Source organism: Stegostoma tigrinum, chromosome 29 (genome assembly GCF_030684315.1).
Source record: "Stegostoma tigrinum isolate sSteTig4 chromosome 29, sSteTig4.hap1, whole genome shotgun sequence".
In the NCBI taxonomy this organism is placed as follows: Eukaryota; Metazoa; Chordata; class Chondrichthyes; order Orectolobiformes; family Stegostomatidae; genus Stegostoma; species Stegostoma tigrinum.
Window position 1 is genome coordinate 20,705,806 of NC_081382.1, and position 21,478 is coordinate 20,727,283.

Consider the following 21,478-nt stretch of genomic DNA (forward strand, 5'->3'; position numbering starts at 1 on the left):
GAGGAAGCCACACCGGGTACAGTGGATGCAGTATACCACATTGGCAGATGTGCAGGTGAACCTCTGCTTAATGTGGAATGTCATCTTGGGGCCTGGGATAGGGGTGAGGGAAGAGGTGTGGGGGCAAGTGTAGCATTTCCTGCGGTTGCAGGGGAAGGTGCCGGGTGTGGTGGGGTTGGAGGGCAGTGTGGAGCGAACAAGGGAGTCACGGAGAGAGTGGTCTCTCCGGAAAGCAGACAGGGGTGGGGATGGAAAAATGTCTTGGGTGGTGGGGTCGGATTGTAAATGGCGAAAGTGTTGGAGGATGATGCGTTGTATCCGGAGGTTGGTAGGGTGGTGTGTGAGAACGAGGGGGATCCTCTTAGGGCGGTTGTGGCGGGGGCGGGGTGTGAGGGATGTGTTGCGGGAAATACAGGAGACGCGGTCAAGGGCATTCTCGATCACTGTGGGGGGAAAGTTGCGGTCCTTGAAGAACTTGGACATCTGGGATGTGCGGGAGTGGAATGTCTTATCGTGGGAGCAGATGCGGCGGAGGTGGAGGAATTGGGAATAGGGAGTGGAATTTTTGCAGAAAGGTGGGTGGGAGGAGGTGTATTCTAGGTAGCTGTGGGAGTCGGTGGGCTTGAAATGGACATCAGTTACAAGCTGGTTGCCTGAGATGGAGACTGAGAGGTCCAGGAAGGTGTGGGATGTGCTGGAGATGGCCCAGGTGAACTGAAGGTTGGGGTGGAAGGTGTTGGTGAAGTGGATGAACTGTTCGAGCTCCTCTGGGGAGCAAGAGGCGGCTCCTACAGACTTCCTACAGACTAAGGGGGTGGCCATGGGCACCCGCATGGGCCCCAGCTATGCCTGCCTCTTTGTAGGTTACGTGGAACAGTCCCTCTTCCGCACCCTCACAGGCCCCAAACACCACCTCTTCCTCCGGTACATTGATGACTGTATCGGCGCCGCCTCTTGCTCCCCAGAGGAGCTCGAACAGTTCATCCACTTCACCAACACCTTCCACCCCAACCTTCAGTTCACCTGGGCCATCTCCAGCACATCTCTCACCTTCCTGGACCTCTCAGTCTCCATCTCAGGCAACCAGCTTGTCACTGATGTCCATTTCAAGCCCACCGACTCCCACAGCTACCTAGAATACACCTCCTCCCACCCACCCTCCTGCAAAAATTCCATTCCCTATTCCCAATTCCTCCACCTCCGCCGCATCTGCTCCCACGATAAGATATTCCACTCCCGCACATTCCAGATGTCCAAGTTCTTCAAGGACCGCAACTTTCCCCCCACAGTGATCGAGAACGCCCTTGACCACGTCTCCCGTATTTCCCACAACACATCCCTCACACCCCGCCCCCGCCTCAACCGCCCTAAGAGGATCCCCCTCATTCTCACACACCACCCTACCAACCTCCAGATACAACGCATCATCCTCCGACACTTTCGCCATTTACAATCCGACCCCACCACCCAAGACATTTTTCCATCCCCACCCCTGTCTGCTTTCCGGAGAGACCACTCTCTCCGTGACTCCCTTGTTCGCTCCACACTGCCCTCCAACCCCACCACACCCGGCACCTTCCCCTGCAACCGCAGGAAATGCTACACTTGCCCCCACACCTCTTCCCTCACCCCTATCCCAGGCCCCAAGATGACATTCCATATTAAGCAGAGGTTCACCTGCACATCTGCCAATGTGGTATACTGCATCCACTGTACCCGGTGTGGCTTCCTCTACATTGGGGAAACCAAGCGGAGGCCTGGAGACCGCTTTGCAGAACACCTCCGCTCAGTTCGCAACAAACAACTGCACCTCCCAGTCGCAAACCATTTCCACTCCCCCTCCCATTCTCTAGATGACATGTCCATTATGGGCCTCCTGCACCGCCACAATGATGCCACCCGAAGGTTGCAGGAACAGCAACTCATATTCCGCCTGGGAACCCTGCAACCTAATGGTATCAATGTGGACTTCACCAGTTTCAAAATCTCCCCTTCCCCTACTGCATCCCTAAACCAGCCCAGTTCGTCCCCTCCCCCCACTGCACCACACAACCAGCCCAGCTCTTCCCCTCCACCCACTGCATCCCAATACCAGTCCAACCTGTCTCTGCCTCCCTAACCGGTTCTTCCTCTCACCCATCCCTTCCTCCCACCCCCAAGCCGCAACCCCATCTACCTACTAACCTCATCCCACCTCCTTGACCTGTCCGTCTTCCCTGAACTGACCTATCCCCTCCCTACCTCCCCACCTATACTCTCTCCACCTATCTTCTTTACTCTCCATCTTCGGTCCGCCTCCCCCTCTCTCCCTATTTATTCCAGGTCCCTCTCCCCATCCCCCTCTCTGATGAAGGGTCTAGGCCCGAAACGTCAGCTTTTGTGCTCTTGAGATGCTGCTTGGCCTGCTGTGTTCATCCAGCCTCACATTTTCTTATCTTGGAATTCTCCAGCATCTGCAGTTCCCATTATCTCAGATGGGAACGTCTGTTGTCTTATATGGAAAAAGGGAAGATCATACTGTTTAAGTCAATACTGTTTCAATGAAGTTCGGTCACTGCTTCAGTCAGCTCCCAATGATGTAATAAGTGTATTTCCAATGGCAAAGATATGTGAAATTTTTGGATATGTTTGAATATGTGAAATCTAGGGTTTAGAAGACTGTGGGCTTGAATTACCCATGTGACAGATGAGGTTTGTTGGCCACATAATTTCCAAACTTATCAGAATATCCTTCACTGGCATGGAAAAACAGATTAGCCGAAATGTAAGCAATTTATTCTGCAGGAAATAAGAAATGAACAAGGATTGAATTACAAATGTGTTTCAGTAAAAATTGACTGCACAACATATCTTGAATCACAATTGACAACAGAACTATATCATCTGCACAAATGTTCACATATTTTCCACAAAACTGGATGAAGGCCACATACATATCAATGATTATTGAAGTGAATTGCACCATTCGTGTCAGATACAGTTAGTCTATCAGAAACAAGCTAAGATATTGCCAGTTCCTTGTTCACTTGTCAGGATAAAAGACAATTAAAAAAGTGTGGTAGCACTGATGGAAGGAAGCAGAAAGCCTTTCGGGAAGGGATCCAAGGTTGTGAGGTAATTAAGTATCTATCCAAACCTTAATATTACTAAGGAAGCAAGGTCCAAACATGAGCCTGATCTCAGCCTTTGGATGTGTGGGCATGTAGCATTTTGAGGCATGTAGAGAGTTCCTGCACTAAACTGCATTTGGTCTCAAAGTCCCAATGGCAGATAAACTTTCTTTTAATGTTGAGCACATGAAGCTATTGTATAATCTCATGAGTCAGGTTCACCTCCATGATTCTAAATATCTACTATGCAAATTTCTGTTTGACATTTTGAGAACCTCAATCCTGTAATGAGCAGAGTAGATAAAGGGGAAGCCGTGGATATAATAGATTTGGATCGTCAGTATGTGTTTTTTTAAGGCACCATACATTAAGCTATTTTATTTGCTAAGTGTATTAGCATGGTTAGGATTTGTTAACTAAGAATTGGGATGGGGGTGTGGGGGCATTTTCAAAATGGTAACATGTAATGAGTGGAGTGCAACAGAGATAACTGCTGGAATCTCAAAAATTACCATACATATTAAGACTTGGATAGGGAAAATGAATGTACTATTGGCAAGTTTGTGGATGACACAAAAGTACATGAGAAGGCAAGAAGTGAGAATGGCTTCAAAAGTTTGTAGTGGGATATAGTTAAGTTAAGCAAGTGAGCATAAAACTTGACAGATGCAGTATAATGTGGGAAAATATGAGGTTATGAATTTAGACAGGAGGAATAGAGGAACTGAACATTGTTTAAATAGAGAATCACTACAGAAAGCTACAGCACTGTGGGATACAGGAATCTTTGTGAATAAAAAGCGAGCACACAAGCTCAACAGATGATAGGGAAGACAAATGAAATGTTGACTTTTATTTCAAAGTAAATGGAACTTAAAACTGAGAGTAGCCTTGCTCAAACAATACAAAACACTAGTCAGACCGCATCTAGAATAATGATAAGTTTTGGTCCCCTTATCTGCAGACAGACACATTGGCATTAGAGGCAGTTTGGAGAAGGTTCTTTCAGATGGCCCAAGATATGATGGACTGGCTTAAGATGAGAGATTGAGTATTTTGGGCCTGTACTCTTTGGATTTTAGTAGAATGTCAGGTGACCTTATGGAAATATGTAAGTTTCTTAAGGGACTTGGTGGTGTAGATTTGGGAAGATTGTTCCCCCTTGTGGGAGAATCTGAGCAAAAGGACATAATCTCAGCATTAGGGGTCACACACTTCAAAAAGTGATGAGGTGGAATTTCTTCTCCTGGATGTTAATGAATTTGTGGAATTCTTTACCACAGAGGGTTGTAGAGGCTGTGTCAGTAAATACATTCAAAACTGGATAGACAGATTTTTAAATAGTAAGGGACTGAAGGGTTGTATTAAAAAAAAGGCAGGAAAGTGAAATTGTGAATTATCAGATCAGCCAAGGTCTTCTTCAATGGCAGAACTGGTTTGAGGGGCCAAATAACCTACTTCAGCTCCTACATATTATGGTGTTACAATCTGTAGTTATTGTAGAAAATCCTCAAATACAATTTTCTCTGTGAATATTCAGCCTTTTGCATTCTGAATTCTTTTCAATCTGATCATCCAGTCACTGTATTGCAGATATAACAATGTACTGATATTTATAGGAACTTCACTAGCATCCTGCATAGGCTGCATATCAGATAACTTACAGTCTGTGACATCAGACATTTCTCAAGGCCCACTGATGTGCAATAAGACATTGATCGCCATTTCGTCTTTCTCCTGTAAGATGTGATTCTTGAGCCATTCCTACATCTCCTTATGTACTTGGCATTACACAAAATATCCAGTGGGCATCGGAAGTTTTAAGTTGTGTTTTGGCGTTGCCTTTTCACTTTGACAGTAGCAGAATTTATTTCCAAACTATGATAAATTTTAACATTTCTTACTGTTTAATTAATCCAAAAGTATCACTTCAAGATATAACTTTAATTTAATCTGCTTTTATTGCATGAGTTAACAATACCATTCATTCCTCCTTGCATGCACTCCCACAGAGACATAGAAAGTTCCTAATTGTACAGTTAGTTAATTGGGGTTGGTGATTTAAGTATATTAGGTGCATAATATAGTGTGCAGCCAGGCGTGTTTTACTATGTTGATCTTTGTGGTTTCTTGGGGCATTTTGAAATTGTCAGTGAAGTTAGGTGAATTAGTCTTTGGAGGGTGTGGTTTCGTTTTAGTGGATTTGACTCAACCAAATAGCTTTTTTCCCAGTAGATTCCATGAAGTGAAGTACAGATTGGTTAACAGTATAAGCTTTGTACTAATCTTAACACTATGCCCATTTTAGCTGGACGCTGCAACATTTACCAGAGTACAATCGCATTCATAGCTGTGGACCATGGAATAAGTGACTCTGGCCTGCGTTTAGCTTTGTCTGTTGAACTTAAAGCTATTCTCATGCGAATTTAAAAACAATTTTACAACAAGTTCCTTAATTTTTTTAAAAAATTCTAATTTGTTAATCAAAATCTGACAGCACAGTCTTCAAGTATATTGTACGTTTAGATTAAAAAAATTATATGACACATACAACCATCGAAACACAGAAAAATAGGGAAGGGAGTAGGGCATTCGAACCAGCTTCACCATGCAATATTTGCATACCTGATCATCCTACTCAGTACAGCGTTTTCACTTTCTCCTCCAACCCTTTGATCCCTTTATCCTCAACTGTATTGCAGTGTTAGGCTCAAAAATGATATCATCAAACTAGACCACTGACAGCTGATTGTTAAGGATCAATTGGATGAGGAATTGAAGCAAAGTTGTCATTTATATGAGAAACAGGCCTGGTGTAAAAAACACCCTGTTTTAACTGTGATGTAACTGCAAAACCTTGGCTGTCTGTGGGAACCATCCATTTGTGACGACAACATGAGGCCACCTAGAATTGTTTTCCACCTCTTATTAAGGGCTGGAAAAATACTGAAGTATTATGAAATGGTGATACAGCATGGAACCAGAGAAGTATTAATGTCAGGGACTCTGCTCCACTCGCTGGGCAATCACCATCGGGCTGGGGCCTGTGAGACTGGGGCCATGGACCGTCACCATCGGGCTGGTGTCTGTGTGACTGGGGCCATGGACCGTCACCATCAGGCTGGAGTCTGTGAGACTGGGCCCATGGACCGTCACCATCGGACTGGAGTCTGTGAGACTGGGCCCATGGACCGTCACCATCGGGCTGGAGTCTGTGAGACTGGCCCCTGGACCTTCACCATCAGGCTGGAGTCTGTAAGACTGGGCCCATGGACAGTCTCCATTGGGCTGGAGTCTGTGAGACTGGGCCCATGGACAGTCTCCATTGGGCTGGAGTCTGTGAGACTGGGCCCATGGACCGTCACTATCGGGTTAGAATCTGTGAGACTGGGCCCATGGACTGTCACCATCGGGTTGGAGTCTGTGAGACTGGGCCCATGGACCGTCACCGTCGGGCTGGAGTCTGTGAGACTGGGCCCATGGACCATCACCATCGGGCTGGAGTCTGTGAGACTGGGCCCACAGACCGTCACCGTCGGGCTGGAGTCTGTGAGACTGGGCCCATGGACCGTCACCATCAGGCTGGAGTCTGTGAGACTGGCCCCTGGACCGTCACCATCAGGCTGGAGTCTGTGAGATGGGCCCATGGGCAGTCTCCATCGGGCTGGAGTCTGTGAGACTGGGCCCATGGATAGTCACCGTCGGGCTGGAATCTGTGAGACTGGGCCCATGGACTGTCACTATCGGGCTGGAGTCTGTGAGACTGGGCCCATGGACCGTCACCGTCGGGTTGGAGTCTGTGAGTCTGGGCCCATGGACCATCACCATCGGGCTGGAGTCCGTGAGACCAGGACTGTCACCATCGGGTTTAGGTCCGTGAGATCAGGACTGTTACCATCGGGCTGTGATCTGTGAGACCAGGACTGTCACCATTGGGCTGTGCTGGGTGAGACCAGGACGGTCACCATCGGGCTGGGGTCTGTGAGACCAGGACTGTCACCATCCGGCTGGGATCTGTGAGACCAGGACTGTCGCCATTGGTCTGAGGTCTGTAAGAGCAGGACTGTCACCAACAGGCTGGGGTCCGTGAGGCCAGGACGGTCACCGTTGGTCTGGAGTCCGTGAGAACAGGGCTGTCACCATCGGGCTGGGGTCCGTGAGGCCAGGACTGTCACCGTCGGTCTGGGGTCCGTGAGACCAGGACTGTCACCATCGGGCTGGGGTCGGTGAGGCCAGGATTGTCATCATTGGGCTGGGATCTGTGAGACCAGGACTGTCACCATCGGGCTGGGGTCTGTGAAGCCAGGATTGTCACCATCGGGCTGGGATCCGTGAGGCCAGGATTGTCACCATCGGGCTGGGGTCCGTGAGGCCAGGACTGTCACCATCGGCCTGGGGTATGTGAGAACAGGACTGTCACCATCGGGCTGGGGTCCTTGAGGCCAGGACTGTCACCATCGGGGTGGGATCTGTGAGACCAAGACTGTCACCATCTGGCTGGCATCTGTGAGACCAGGATTGCCACCATCGGGCTGGGGTCTGTGAGAACAGGACTGTCACCATTGGGCTGGCATCTGTGAGACCAGGACTGTCACCATTGGGCTGGGGTTCATGAGGCCAGGATTGTCACCATCGGACTTGGGTCCGTGAGACCAGGACTGTCACCATCGGGCTGGGGTCTGTGAGAGCAGGACGCTCACCATCGGGCTGTGATCCGTGAGACCAGGACTGTCACCATTGGGCTGGGGTCCATGAGACCAGGACGGTCACCATCGGGCTGGGATCTGTGAGACCAGGACTGTCACCATCAGGCTGGTGTCTGTGAGACTTGAATCATGAAAACTGAGATTGAGCTCCAAGAGCCAGCTGTCACACAGGAGTTCCTGACAGACAGGAAACAGTGAGACTTATTTGTTGAATGTGCCTCAAGTAGTTTAAGTTAATCGCTTCACCCATTAGTTTGCACATATCTAATCTAATAAATTTCCTTGATATCAAAGCAATGTGTCTTGTTATCATCATTTTGATCAGACCTTAAATAATCCATTAGACATTTTCAGTCTGACAGTATGTGCATCTACGTCTCTCTTGAAAGCATTCAATGATTTTACCTCAACCACTTTCTATGGCAGAGAATTCCATAGACTCAGCACTCTCTGGATGAAGAAATTCCACCTTATCTCAATCTTAAATGGCTACTCGATATCCTTAGTTTGTGACTCCTGGTTCCAGACTACCCAATCATTTGGAACATCCTTCCTGTATTTGCCTTGTCTCGTCCTGCTAGAATTTTATAATGAGGTCCTGTAATTTGTCTAGACTCCAGTGAATACTGTCCTAACTGACCAAATCTGTCTTCATGTATCAATCCTGCCCTGTCAGGAATCAGTGTGGCAAACCTGTGTTGCACTCCCTCCATAATCGGAACATCATTCCTGAGATAAGGAGACCAAAACGGGACACAATGTTCCGGACATGGCCTCACCAAGTCCCCATACAATTGTAGCATGGCATCCCTGTTCCTGTACTCGAATCCTCGTAAGAAAGTGTTTTACATCTGATGATGTAACTTCAATTTTGGTAATTGTGGGGTAACACGGTAGACAATCTGTACACTTCCACAAACAACAATGACCAATCTATGGATATAATCTTCCCTCGCAAGGAGTGCATAGCATGATGACTTCATTGAAGAATCCAGTTCTCACTATCAAGAAAAACCTTTGCAATTAAGTTCTCCCTTCTTAGATGGAGAGATCAAATTCTCGCAATTGGGTAGTGAGAAGCTATTAGCATCTGTTTGCATCTCATTAATTGCGCTCATCCTCTTAAATTCCCCCTCCTGATTAACTCCATACCTCGAAAACGCAACACTAAAAACTGAAGGGGTATCTGCTGAGTTTGATTTTTAGAACTGAGTCTGAGTGAATTCACAACTCTGCTGGAAAACTTCCTTGTCCTTGTTTTACATGGAACTGCTTCCTCCGCAGCAGATGCCTCCATAGCCAATCGCAAAGATCCTTCCACAGACTGGGTAACAGCAATGCATGTGCCTCAGAATATCAGGTTATAAATCACTGATCAGATTCATTGGCCTAGAGATAACTTCAGTGGATATGGGCAACCAAGCATCTTCCAGCTTTCGGCTGTTATCTTAGTGCAGACAGTAAATGCAGGAAGCTCATGGCTTACAGATGCTGCTTTGATCCAGAGAAAAAGGCAGGAAGCTTGTAGCTCTAGGAAATAGTGAAAAATACATGTAGAAGCCCTAAAGGGTTGAACATGCCAGAGTATGGCATGGTGTTGCATCAATGTCAGTATGTAGCATATGTCAATGGCTTAGGCAGTAAACATACTGTATGCGCTTGACAAAAAATGGCAATGTGTGGAAGTCAAAGAGGGAGAAGGGGTAAGTGGAATGAGGTGGACTCCAGTCAGTCCGGGATCGGGCCATTTTTAGTCTGGGAAATTGGCCATGATCAGTGCAGTGCACGTCAGGAGGTTTATGCCAGTGCAGTCCTGAAGCCGGAACATGAAGAACAGGTAGATCATGTGTCATCGTCAGAACCTGTGAATCACTCACACAGATGCAAAGTTGAAACCTTAGAATCCCTACAGGGTGGACGCAGGCCACTTGGCCCATTGAGTCCACACCAAGCCTCTGAAGAACATCAAAACCTGACCCGCCTCCCTGCCCTACCTTTGTAGCCCTGCATTTTTCATGTTTTGTGCATATTTCAGCTCTACTTTAGTAATGTGTAATAACATCTCTAAACAGGTCGAGTAGGAAATATAAACAGTGGTGAGGGGAGTGGCCCCTTGTGCGGTTTTACACTTCAGCTCTATACTCCAGCCTCTTTGGAAAGAAAAGCACTTTTCCACTGACTTTGCACAAGGTTTATTCCAGTTTCAGACTCTCTTACACTATTGAATTTCTAATCAATATGATTTTGGGATGGCTTAGTGGTTAGCACTGCTGTCTCACAGCACCAGAACCCTGGGCACTATGAGCAAATTAACATGGAAAATTCACCTAACTTACACATCTTTGGACTGTGGAAGGAAACCAGAGCAAACCCACACAGACACAGGGAGAATGTCAAACCCAGGTTCCTGGTGCTGTGAGGCAGCAGTGCTAACCACTAAGCCACCGTGCCACCCCCAATTCATATTGATCTGAAATTCAGCAGTGTAAGAAGGTCTGAAACTGGAATAAACTATGTGCAAAGTCAGGGCTTTTCTTTCCAAAGCAGGTGGAGTATAGAACTGAAGTGTAAAATGTCCCAAGGGGCCACTCCACTCATCACTGTTGCTATTTCCTAATCAATCTGTTTAGAGATGTTATTACACATCACTATAGTAGGTAGGACTTAAGAATGGGGCCCCTGACTAAGAAGTAGGGTCACTACGAATGTAACATAAACGCCCTAACCCTCATCTTTTCTTTTGTTATATATCCCACCAAATCACCTATGGCATAGTTCACCCATTACCCATTGCCAATAAATCACCCCTGTTTCCAATTGTTCAATTTCCATGCATAGCCCACTAAGAGTAGAGCAATTACACCACAGGTGAAGGGGAACATTATGGAGAGAAACGCTCATCATTTTAAAAAGACATTCTATATCGAGAAGTGTACTAACGCACCTGTGACTGTTTTCTTTTCCTCATTACCAAATCACCCATGGCTTTGTTTTCATTTATTAACCACTAACAGTAAAAGACCTGCATTTCCAATTGAGTAATGGCGTCATTTAAGAGACTACTGGACATGCATATGGTCACAGAAATTTGAGGGTGCATAGTTGATGGTCAATGGTCGGCACAACATCGTGGGCTGAAGGGCCTGGTCTGTGCTGTACTGTTCTATGTTCTATGTTCTATGTTCTATGTTCTAATTTACACGTAAAGCCTGCTATGTGCACTGTAGACCAGCAAAGGTGAGTGAAAGCTATGGAGAGAAACACTCTTCATTTTTTTTTCTTTTTATAAGCCCACATCAATTTTTTTATATATCCAGAAATGCTATCGTACACAACCAAATGTATTTTTACCCATCACCAAATCACCATGACTTTTTTTGTTTTTAACTTTAAACCACCAACGGTAAATCACCCTTGTAGCCAATTAGAAATTCACATGCTAAGGTGATAAAGATCAATGCAGACCTTCAAAAGTGAGGGAAAACTAGGGAGAGAAACATTCATTTTTTTTCTTTTAATAGCATTCATCAATATTCAAGTCATTAAACAAGGCCAATTACCTAACCTGAAGTCAAATTTCTTCAGATGATCCAATCAAACATTGACTCATAAGGACTTATTAAGAATACATTGTACCCATTGAATTCCACTTTGTGGTCTATCAGCTCAAGAATGCTCAATTTAACATTTGTTAATATAACCTCACTTTCTCAAATGGCCAATCCACACAGTGCCAAACAATTGAAGTCTCTGTATTACAAGTGCCATACCCTGGCAAATAATTGTAGACCTGCTATGACTTCACTACTGAGGTGGAATATGGAGGCGAGGCATTTGTCGATTCATTTGATGACTCTGGGGGGGTTCAACATAATTGTGATCGATATCAGTGCTCAAATGTACCTTTACTGACACTGTGTAAATTGTCTGACTTCCCTCATGGTTTTGCATCCACCTTGCACTGAAAGGCCGAGGCTAATGCGATTCTTCTTCTGGCAGTGTTGCTTCCAAATTAAGAGAGGTGCAGAGGGAAGCAAAGAAAAGCAGCTATGTGGGCTCAGGAAGAATAACAGCCATCAACAGCTACTGCTCAGCTGACAGTAGAAAGAGGAGTAGGATCTAACCTGCTGAGGACGTACAGAGATCGGAGCTTGAAGCCCATCTGCTCACTGTTGTGCCATGATAACAGATCATAACTCCAGATCGCCTATGGACAGACTGGAACATCTCATTATTTTGTTCTTTTTGGAAAAAATACAGTGGCTATCTAGAGAGAAATTCTGAAATGCCCCCTTGAAGGTGTCAACTTCAAATGACAACCTTTCAAAGGGACAAGTCAGAAAAGAAATTGCTAGAAAAACTTAGTTCAATTCCAAAGAAGGGTCACTGGACCCAAAACATTAACTCTGCCTTCCCTCTGTAGATGCTGCTGGACATGCTGAGTTTCTCCAGCAATTTCTGGTTTTGTTTGATTTCCAGCATCTGCCTTTCTTCAATTTTTGTTTAGTGTCAAAACAAAGTTGACTGTGACTACAGAGCTAATGAGCTATTATCTGCCCCCTATCCCCAGAACAAAACCATATCATTTGGATTTCATCTAAAATCACAGAATATTTTCCTGTGACTTCTAACAGAGTTGCACAAATAAACCTCTTTGGAAATGTTTTTAATTCAACTTGGTGATGCCAACTAGTACCAACACAAGCATTGGTCCTTAACTTGTCATGCAGAGCTACTGTCCACTTCCACTTCCATGGCCTTCTAAGGTGTGACCTACTCACCTTGAAAAAGTAGCAGCATTCCTCAACATCACTGCTGCCTGCCTTTTACACTGGCACCAGGGCGGCAGATCCTTAATATAGCAATGAGCTGGTCCTCTGACCAATTAGACAACTTGTATTTAAAATCCCAGTTACAAGAGCGACATAAGTCTGAATCTCCTGACCCTGCATGATAAACCCATCCCATTAACTTGGTTTCTTTCTGCATAGATACTGCCTGACGCTGAGTATTTTCAGCATTTTCTGTGTTTTTTTTAAGAGGCAAGTTGTCATGCAGAGGAGCCAGTTCTATGGTACCTTGTTTCTCTTCCATGCTAGGACAAATGGAAATGTTGGGAGAAGTTTACATTGATCAGAAGCAACAGTTGTGATCTTCTTAAAAAAAATCATGAGAAATTGGGCCTTACATCTCTGTATCTACATTTTATTCCTTTTGGGACATCACCCTGGGAGTACAATTACCATAAAGTGCACGCAGTAGTGTAAGCTTCACTCTCGTCAGGCTTTGGAAGCATGAGCACAAATGTAGCTCCTTCCAATTGAATACTTAATCTTGTCATGGTAAGTGTTGTTTCAGTCAATACGGATAGAATTTGGCAGAAAAGGAATTGCAGCTTTTGGGCTGCACGAATAAAAATCTGAAATGTTCCCTTGGACAAGCTAAATCCAAATGGCTATATCCACCAGCAAAATCAAGGCAAACATGTCTGCCTTGTCTTTATGAAACCTTCCCACTTTAGACTGACATGTAATTTTAGCTTAGCAGTATGTAATAGCGATTGTTCAACAAAGCCTGCGCTCTGTTTTCTGGCTTTGACGGGCCATTCAAAGTAAAATTAGTAAAAACATTGTTTTTAAATAGAGCAGTGCATTTCTAAACCATGTAATCTGACTCCTCTAAAATTAACATTAAAGTCTCTGGGGGTGGAGAGGTAATTACAGACTGAAGTGGCAAATTCACCGTTTAAACCAAGACAAAGAGCTATTTCATTGGATTATTTGCTGAGGACTTTAGCCCTTTGCTGAAACTGAAAACTCCCACGAACATTTAATCTCATCTAGAAGAGATTACCTTGGAATTGGAATGATTTCGTTTTTAGGTGGCACATATCAACATTTTTAATGGTGATACTGATCTGGAGTCATCAGCAAACTAAATGTTCAACTCTCTCTGGGCACCCTAAAAATACAGTTTTCCCATTAGCACAACAATTCACTTGAAAGAAGAGCAGTCTCTTACACAGAATCACTTGCAGGTGCAAAAATATCTGTTAAAAGTTACTGCCATAGAAGAAAATTTAACTTTTCCTTGCAAATAAAGAACATCCTTTTTGATATTGCTACGTTTAATCATAAAATGTCAGAATTTTATGCATCTCAACTCCATATACACTCCAAATTCACTTGTAGGTGTTGCTCAGATGGAATATAAAACGCTATTCAAGATTTGACGATGATCCAGTGCAGACAAAAAAGACAATGGGCCATTGCAGGCTATGTCAGACATTGTATCACAGCATAAAGTTGACATAATTAAGCACACTGTAGAAAAAGTAGTTGTCTGATTTGAAGAAGCTATGGCATTGTCTGGTATAAGGAATGGACATGTCAAGACGTTGCATTAAGGGATTAGATTACCTACAGTGTGGAAACAGGCCCTTTGGCCCAACAAGTCCACACCACCCCTTGAAACATCCCAGCCAGACCCATCCCCCTATAACCCATGCACCCCTGAACACTATGGGCAATTTAGCATGGCCAATCCACCTAGCCTGCACATCTTTAGAGGTGTGAAGAAACTGGAGCACCTGGAGGAAACCCATACCGACATGGGGAGAATGTGCAAGCTCCACACAAACAGTCGCCTGAGGCTTGAATCAAACCCACGTCCGTGGTGCTGTGAGGCTGCAGTGCTAACCACTGAGCCACCGTGCCGCCCCAAATGACTATGACCGTATTGGTTAAGGAACAGATAGGAGATGAGAGGACATTGACCTTGTATCACGGCTATACTTTCTATGATCCTGGGTGTTTGATTCGGCTACTAATTGCAGAAATGTTTCATTGACATCTCTCATCATAATGAGCGTGTAAAACTTTCATTGAATAGAAACAAATTCACCTGAATGTGACAAGGTTCTGAAAACAGAAGACATGCTTGTGGCTTCCAAGAAAAAATGCAAGTAACTGTTGTGGTAGTTTACAAAGTCTTAGAAGGCCTGCATTTGGAAGGGAAAACTTAGGTTTGCAGACTGAGATATCACATTACCATCTTAGACTATAACCTGCATCTTCTCCATTAATAAATTTCACCAGGTAGCATATTGGTAACTTAGTTTCTTTTATTCTTACGCAGGACGTGGTGTTGCTGGCAAGGTCAACATTTGTTTTCAGCCTTAATACAGAGTAAATGCCTTCTCATCTCCTCTCTGTTGCTATTGAACTGAACGGCTAGCCAGTTTATTTCAGAGGGCAGTGAAGAGTCAACCACATTGCTACAGGCCAAACCAGGTAAAGATGGCAGATTTCTCTCCCTAAAGGACATTAGTGAAATAACTGAATTTTTTTTGACATTCAGCAGTGTTTACATGATTGACATGAGGACTTTGAATTCCAGATTTTATTGGATTTTAATATTACCATCTATCACGGAGGGATTCAAACTAATATGGATCAGATCAGCCATGATCGTATTGAATACCAGAAGAGATTTAAGTAAGTAAATATCCTTAGGATGTGAGCCGAAGGCTGTGAACTTTTAGTTCACTGAAATTGCCACTGAACCAACGCCTTTCCCCAAAACAAAATAGAAAAATAGATGTTTGAGTTTTAAAATATAAATACTTTTTCTGCTTTGCCTTTGTTTCCTTTTCTCCTAATGCCAGGGCTCCTTAAGGTTTGATTAAACTTCTGCAAGGTGCCTATGACATTCTACTACATTAAAGGTTCTATAAAATTCAGCTTGTTCCTGTCTAGGGTTTAATTCCATTTTGCAGTTCAATACCTCATCTGAGTATGCATTATTCATACAGGAGACTTGTGTTGACAGGCAATTTTTGCTGAGGGAATGGGGTGCCATGTCAAGTCTTGCCTTATTCTGCCGTCCACGCTCACATGCATCACCAGCGAGAGTGAAGAGCTGATTGACTTTCTGCTCAATAAACCTGAGCATGGAGGCTTGTGCATCTATCACTGCTTGCACTGGGCCATTTGGGCTGTTGACCGGCTTATTTTTAAACAAAGAGAGCCAAAGAGATGAATGATAGCCACAAGTTCAGCTACAAACTTTATTTTGTGGTTTAAGATTTGGGAACACTGTCACAAGTGTGACAATGTTGCTTTGATATAACTAATGTGATCAGTGACAGCCATGCTCAATACTGTCGCTTTACACCAAGTCAAGTGACCCTTGTAACTCAAAGTTTTATCTAATAACCAACTATCTGTTTATTTTAAGTTGGCAAAGGTTAAGGAACAGAAACTCTGAACAGTCATCTGAGGGAGGTGAGCTTCCTGTCTCAAGCAACAGGGAATCTTTGTAGATGAAGGGGAGTTTTCCACATTAATCATAGCCGACAAATTGCACTCAAAATTGTGTTTGTTCTGAAAAGTATTTTATTCTTAAGTATTCAGTCGCTAGCATAAAATGTAATTTCTGTTTTAAAAATATCCCTGAATCTAATTAAGAATATTAACTTGGTGCAGTTTGATTATAAAGTTGGATCACAGATCAACCATGAAGAAGGGTTCCGACCAGAAAGATCAGCTTTCCTGCTCCTCTGATGCTGCCCATGTTCCTCCAGCTCCACACTGTGTTATCCCAGATTCAAGTAACTAAATGTTTTAGTTTTCTTCCTCAATTACTAATATAGTTGAAAATGGATTTAGTATTAAAATAAGCATTTTGAATCAATGTCTACTCAATCACCTGTGAGTGAGCTGGTTTTAATTAATTGGAAACTGAAAGAAAACTATAATGAACTGGTGCTACTTATAGTTATATTTAATGGTTTGTTTCTTAATAATTTAGAAAACAAAATTCAAAAGCATTTAAAATATGTCATAAACACTTGTGTATAGAAGCAACTAGCTTCTTACTGAAAAACATTTAGAACTTCTCAAAAGCCTGGTGATGAGGCTAGCTGGTGGAAACTCCCAATGATGAATAATATGCTCTGGGGATGAGACCAATTCTCTGGGTGACGCTGATGTCTAATGTAGCGTTTTTTAAAATGCACATAAATTATTATGACAAGATAATTGCACTGACCGTAATTTGCTCTTCGAATTCTGTCATTGTTTATGCTGGCTTTAGGACCAGGATTGAAAGACATAAAAACAGAAATTGCGAGAGAAACTCAACAGGTCTGGCAGCATCTGTGGAGAGAAAGTGGAGTGAACATTTCAAGTCCAGTGACCCTTCTTCAGGGATTGAAAGCACGATCCTGGTGCTGTCCTGACCCACCCACACCCTGAGCACAGCAGCTCTACCCCAAACCAAGCATCACAGCCTGCTCCCCAACCTGAGCATAGTGGCCTAGTGCTGCTTAGCTCTGCTGCTTCACAGCACCAGACTCTTGGGTTCAATTCCAGTCTTTGGAGACTGCGGGGAGTTTGTATGTTCTCTCAACATCTGCATGAGTTTCCGGTGGGTGCTGTGGTTTCCACCCACAGACCAAAGATGTGCAGGTTTGGTAGATTGGCCATGCTAAAGTGTCTGTGGTATCCAGGGATGTGCAGGCTAGTTGGATTAGTATGGTAAACACGACGATAGGGTAGGGGCAGTGTCTGGATGATGCTCCTCAGGTGGTCAGTGCAGACTTGATGGGCTGAATGGCTTATTTTTATGGGATTCTTTGGGATTGTTCTCGAGCAGAACTGCCCTGCCCCTGACCTGAGCACTTTGGCCCCCAGGGGCCCAGGCCCTGGTTATTCGGCCTTGATGTTTTCCATGGCCTAGACCCTTACTGGCTTCATCATTACCTGGAAAACTGGGTAAAGAATCGGGGTAAGAGAGACTTACTTCTAAAGTTTGTGGTGATCTCTCAGAGAGCTGAAGTTTTTTTTGTGCCTCTCGATTAATTTGGAGGGGGCAAAAGGGTAAAATGGGTGAATCAATAGCTCACTTCACATTTTCAGTCAGTTTCTTTTCACGTTAAGTCCAGGTTTTGCTCTTGCCTACATAAAAACACAGATTCCACCATGTCCTCAGATCAGTTCAGTGTGAGAGCCCAGGTGTTCCAACTCATGAATGCTTTCTGTGTACTGTGTACATGTACTAACACATACACTTTTAACTATAGACAGCTCTGAAATCTGTCAGATAAACTAAACAGTGTTGATTCATCTTCTGGCAGATTACTTATAGCATTAGTGTTATTCAAAAATCCTTTTAGCACTAAACCTTCAAAAATAAATACAAAATGCTGGAAACAGTGCCTTGAGACATTGCTTACTATACCTGAAATAACCCCACAGAGGCCAGTGTCCTATCACCATGTCACCCTTCATTTACATGTGGAGAGTCCTTGACACTGATCCAGCTACCTCAGAGCCAGCTCTCACAGTGAACAGACCCTTTGGCACCCCTGTTTATATCTGTCAGTCAGGGCTCCCTGACTGGACAAGGCTAACAGCTCCAGTCACATTCACATGGAACTCACATTCCATGAGGTCTACCTGGCTGACCTCATTACAATCATTACGTCCCTCCCCCTCTACGTCCGGGCCCTAGGCCTGTTATTTTTCTTGTAGCCTCTCCTTGGGTGTTTCCACACCAGGTCTGGTTCCTGTTACTCAGCCTGAATACAGGCAGTATGTACTGGGCTGTAGCCTGCCTCTTGTGCCTTGGAAGAAATTCATCATCTTCTTCAGGCAGTAAAGGTGTCGAGGCTAAAATATCCACTGTGCCCATCTCAGACTCCTACATTTTTTCCATGCTAGATGGATGGTGAGAACCCATGGGTTCAGACAGCCTTTCCTGTTGTTTTGAGGGGCTAGGTATGTTTTGCTCCTGCCCATTTGCAAATTTGCAGCTTTCATGTGGTCCACTTGCTTGTTCCAGATCACCTTTCCTACCTGGACTTTGTACGTCATGGGAACTGACCTCACATTGACCACACCTCTTACCCATGCATGGCTGTTCCTGTAGTTTTGACACCAAATTTTGTCCCCTGAAATAAACCATCTCTCTTGATTAGAGAAGCCTTGTGTCTGGCATCAGCATTCCTGATGTCGTTTCACCCTCTCCTCCCAGGTCCAGGAACATCAGAAATGGGGGCAATGGCCTAGTGGTATTATCACTGGACTGTTAATCCAGAGGCCTGGATAACATGCTGCGGACCCGTGTTCAAATCCTGTCATGGCAAATGGTGGAATTTGAATTCAATAAGATGTCTGGAATTAAGAATCTAATGATGGCCCTGAATCCATTATCGATTGTCAGGAGAAACCCATCTGGTTCACTAATGCCCTTTGTGGAAGGAAACTGCCATCCTTACCTGGTCTGGCTTACATGTGACTCCAGACCCACAGCAATGTGGTTGACTCTGAACTGCCCTCTGGGCAATTAGAGATGGGCAACAAATGCTGCCTGGCCAGAGACAACCTCATCATGTTAACAAATAAAGAAGGAAAAAAAGATTTAGCCTGGTGCAGAGTCTTTTGCCCAAAACCAGCTCTGCTGGAGATTTGCAGCAATTGCATGAGAGGCGGTCCAATCATCAAATGGGAACCAGGACAGTTTAGTCTCGAATGAAGTCATAGGCTGCTTCTTTAAGCCTGCCTTCAAAGTTTGGTCTGCTTGTTCTGCTAGACCATTGGATGATGATGGTATGGAGCTGTCCTCGTATACCAAATGCCATTTGACTTTAGGCAATTCCATGCTGGTGAACGATGGGCAGTTGCCTGGAACCAACACTTCTGGGAGCCCATGTATTGCAGGAATGCAAGTGGGAGCTTCTGCTCAAGTTGAACCTAGAAATAAATTTCTGAGGATTTTAAATGAGGCTAGAAGATTCACCTCACTTGTGTTATAAGGAGAAGCTCCAAGAAAATCCTTCACTGAGGAAGACCACTTTTGAGTTACCAACTGGGAAATAAAAACCACATAGGTAAACCCTCAGGAACTAAGAATCACTTCGGACTGTGCCCGGGAAATTTGCATGTCCGCCTTAGGGATAAAGTAACATAAACCTGCTAAAGGCTTTCAGTGATGTTAAAAGTAGAAGGGGAAAGTTCTGTTTTGTATATAAGTCAAGTTGCTCACCACAGTGGTGTTCAGTCAATGGTGCCTTTCATCTCTTGGTCACGGTATAAGTACTAATTGTGAAATCTTGTTGTATCCATCCATTTGCCAACAACTGGAAATATGAACTTACTTTTAAAGATTATCTGTTTCTACATGGATAATGTTAACATTTAGCCAAGCAGATCTGTGCTGGCAATTATGCTCCCCTCAAGACTTCATCCTCTCTTGTCCGTCCAATCTTACCATCCTAAATTTCCTCTGGTTTCTCCCTCGTGTGTTATATAGTTTCCTCTCTAAGGTGTCACCTTAAATGATCCTCAGGCATCAGCAAGTCCATTGTCCAGAGCTGGGAAAGGTAACTATATCTGCTTAATGGATGACCTGCACAATCATAAATCTCTGTCAGATTGCCACAATGAATTGTTTCATGCTCAGCATATCTGCAACAAATTACTTCCAGGGCTTGAGAGGAAAATGAGCTGGAAATTAAAAATTGATCTTTCCTATCTGCTACTACACTATTATGTTGATCTGCCACTTCAAACAAATTCCATGCTGTAATTGGTTCTGATTTTGTGACTGGAAGAAAAGTGAGTGATGCGTGTAAGAGATAACAAGGTGTAGAGCTGGCCAAGAAGCATCATTGGAGCAGAAGAGCTGATGTTTTGGGCCTAGACACTACTTCAGAAATGTGCATAGAAGGTTTGAGGAGCTGCTACCTAGGAGTGACCGAAACAATGGCTGAGTCGAAAATGATTTCTGAATCAGTGCTTAATTTCTGCTAAAGGGTGGAAAAAGATGTATTTGGTTAGATGGCCGAATTCTTACAATCTACTAACCATGCCATAACAAATCCCTTCACACATCCAAAACAGAAAGTCTAAAAAGGGTCCAGTTATTTTTGGAGGAATAAAAATCTGTAATTCCAAATATTTTTCCAAATATATATTTTTAACTCATGTCCAAATCTGCGTAAAAATTTGAAAAATAAACGTTCTACTCCCTGTTCCTGTGCTGTGTGACCACAGTTGATTTCTCTGCAATCTTTTGCATAATTATCTGTTGTTCACTGTCATCGAGATGCCACCTATTGTTGTGCTGTAGCTTTCAAATCTAATATCTACAAACCACGTTAAGAAAGATGTTAAAGTACTCCTCTGTAAAATAAAACAGAAGATCTCCCATCGTGGGAAGTGACAATGCCAGCAGTCTTTTTCAAACATTACTTTACAAATGCAACTTGAAAGAAATACTTCCAATTTATCATTTGTGGATATTGTTGAGCATAAAACAACCTAAACTGGTGATTCTCAGTTTCAAAGGGTTAATTCTGACCATATTTTGCCTTTGTGGCAGTTTTACCTAGTTTCAGGGAGGGTTTTTCTCCCTGAAGCCTAGCGAGTAACATGGAACACACATCCTTGCTGGGATACGGGCATAAGAACAGGAGCTAGTCATTCACTTGGGTCGGCTCACTATCTTTCCCCCACCTATACCAGCACTAACGGATCTGCCCCACATTTCCATCTCATTCAGTCCCCCTCTTTCTCTCATTACAGGAAAATATATCCCATCATAGGGACAAAAGGGCCAAGATAAGTGGGTAGGGTGCCAGGACTTCACTTCCTCATC

General features: G+C 44.0%; 1 long non-coding RNA gene across 2 annotated transcripts in view; it reads left to right on the top strand.

The window, feature by feature from the left end:
* The window catches only part of LOC125465497 (uncharacterized), a 62,177-nt gene that overhangs the window by 35,960 nt on the left and 4,739 nt on the right, over window positions 1-21,478 (top strand). For both annotated transcript variants that reach the window (XR_007250264.2, XR_007250265.2), the window contains exons 2-3: window positions 14,954-15,108; window positions 15,215-15,312. This is a non-coding gene — a long non-coding RNA (uncharacterized LOC125465497). The remainder of the gene's footprint in view (window positions 1-14,953; window positions 15,109-15,214; window positions 15,313-21,478) is intronic.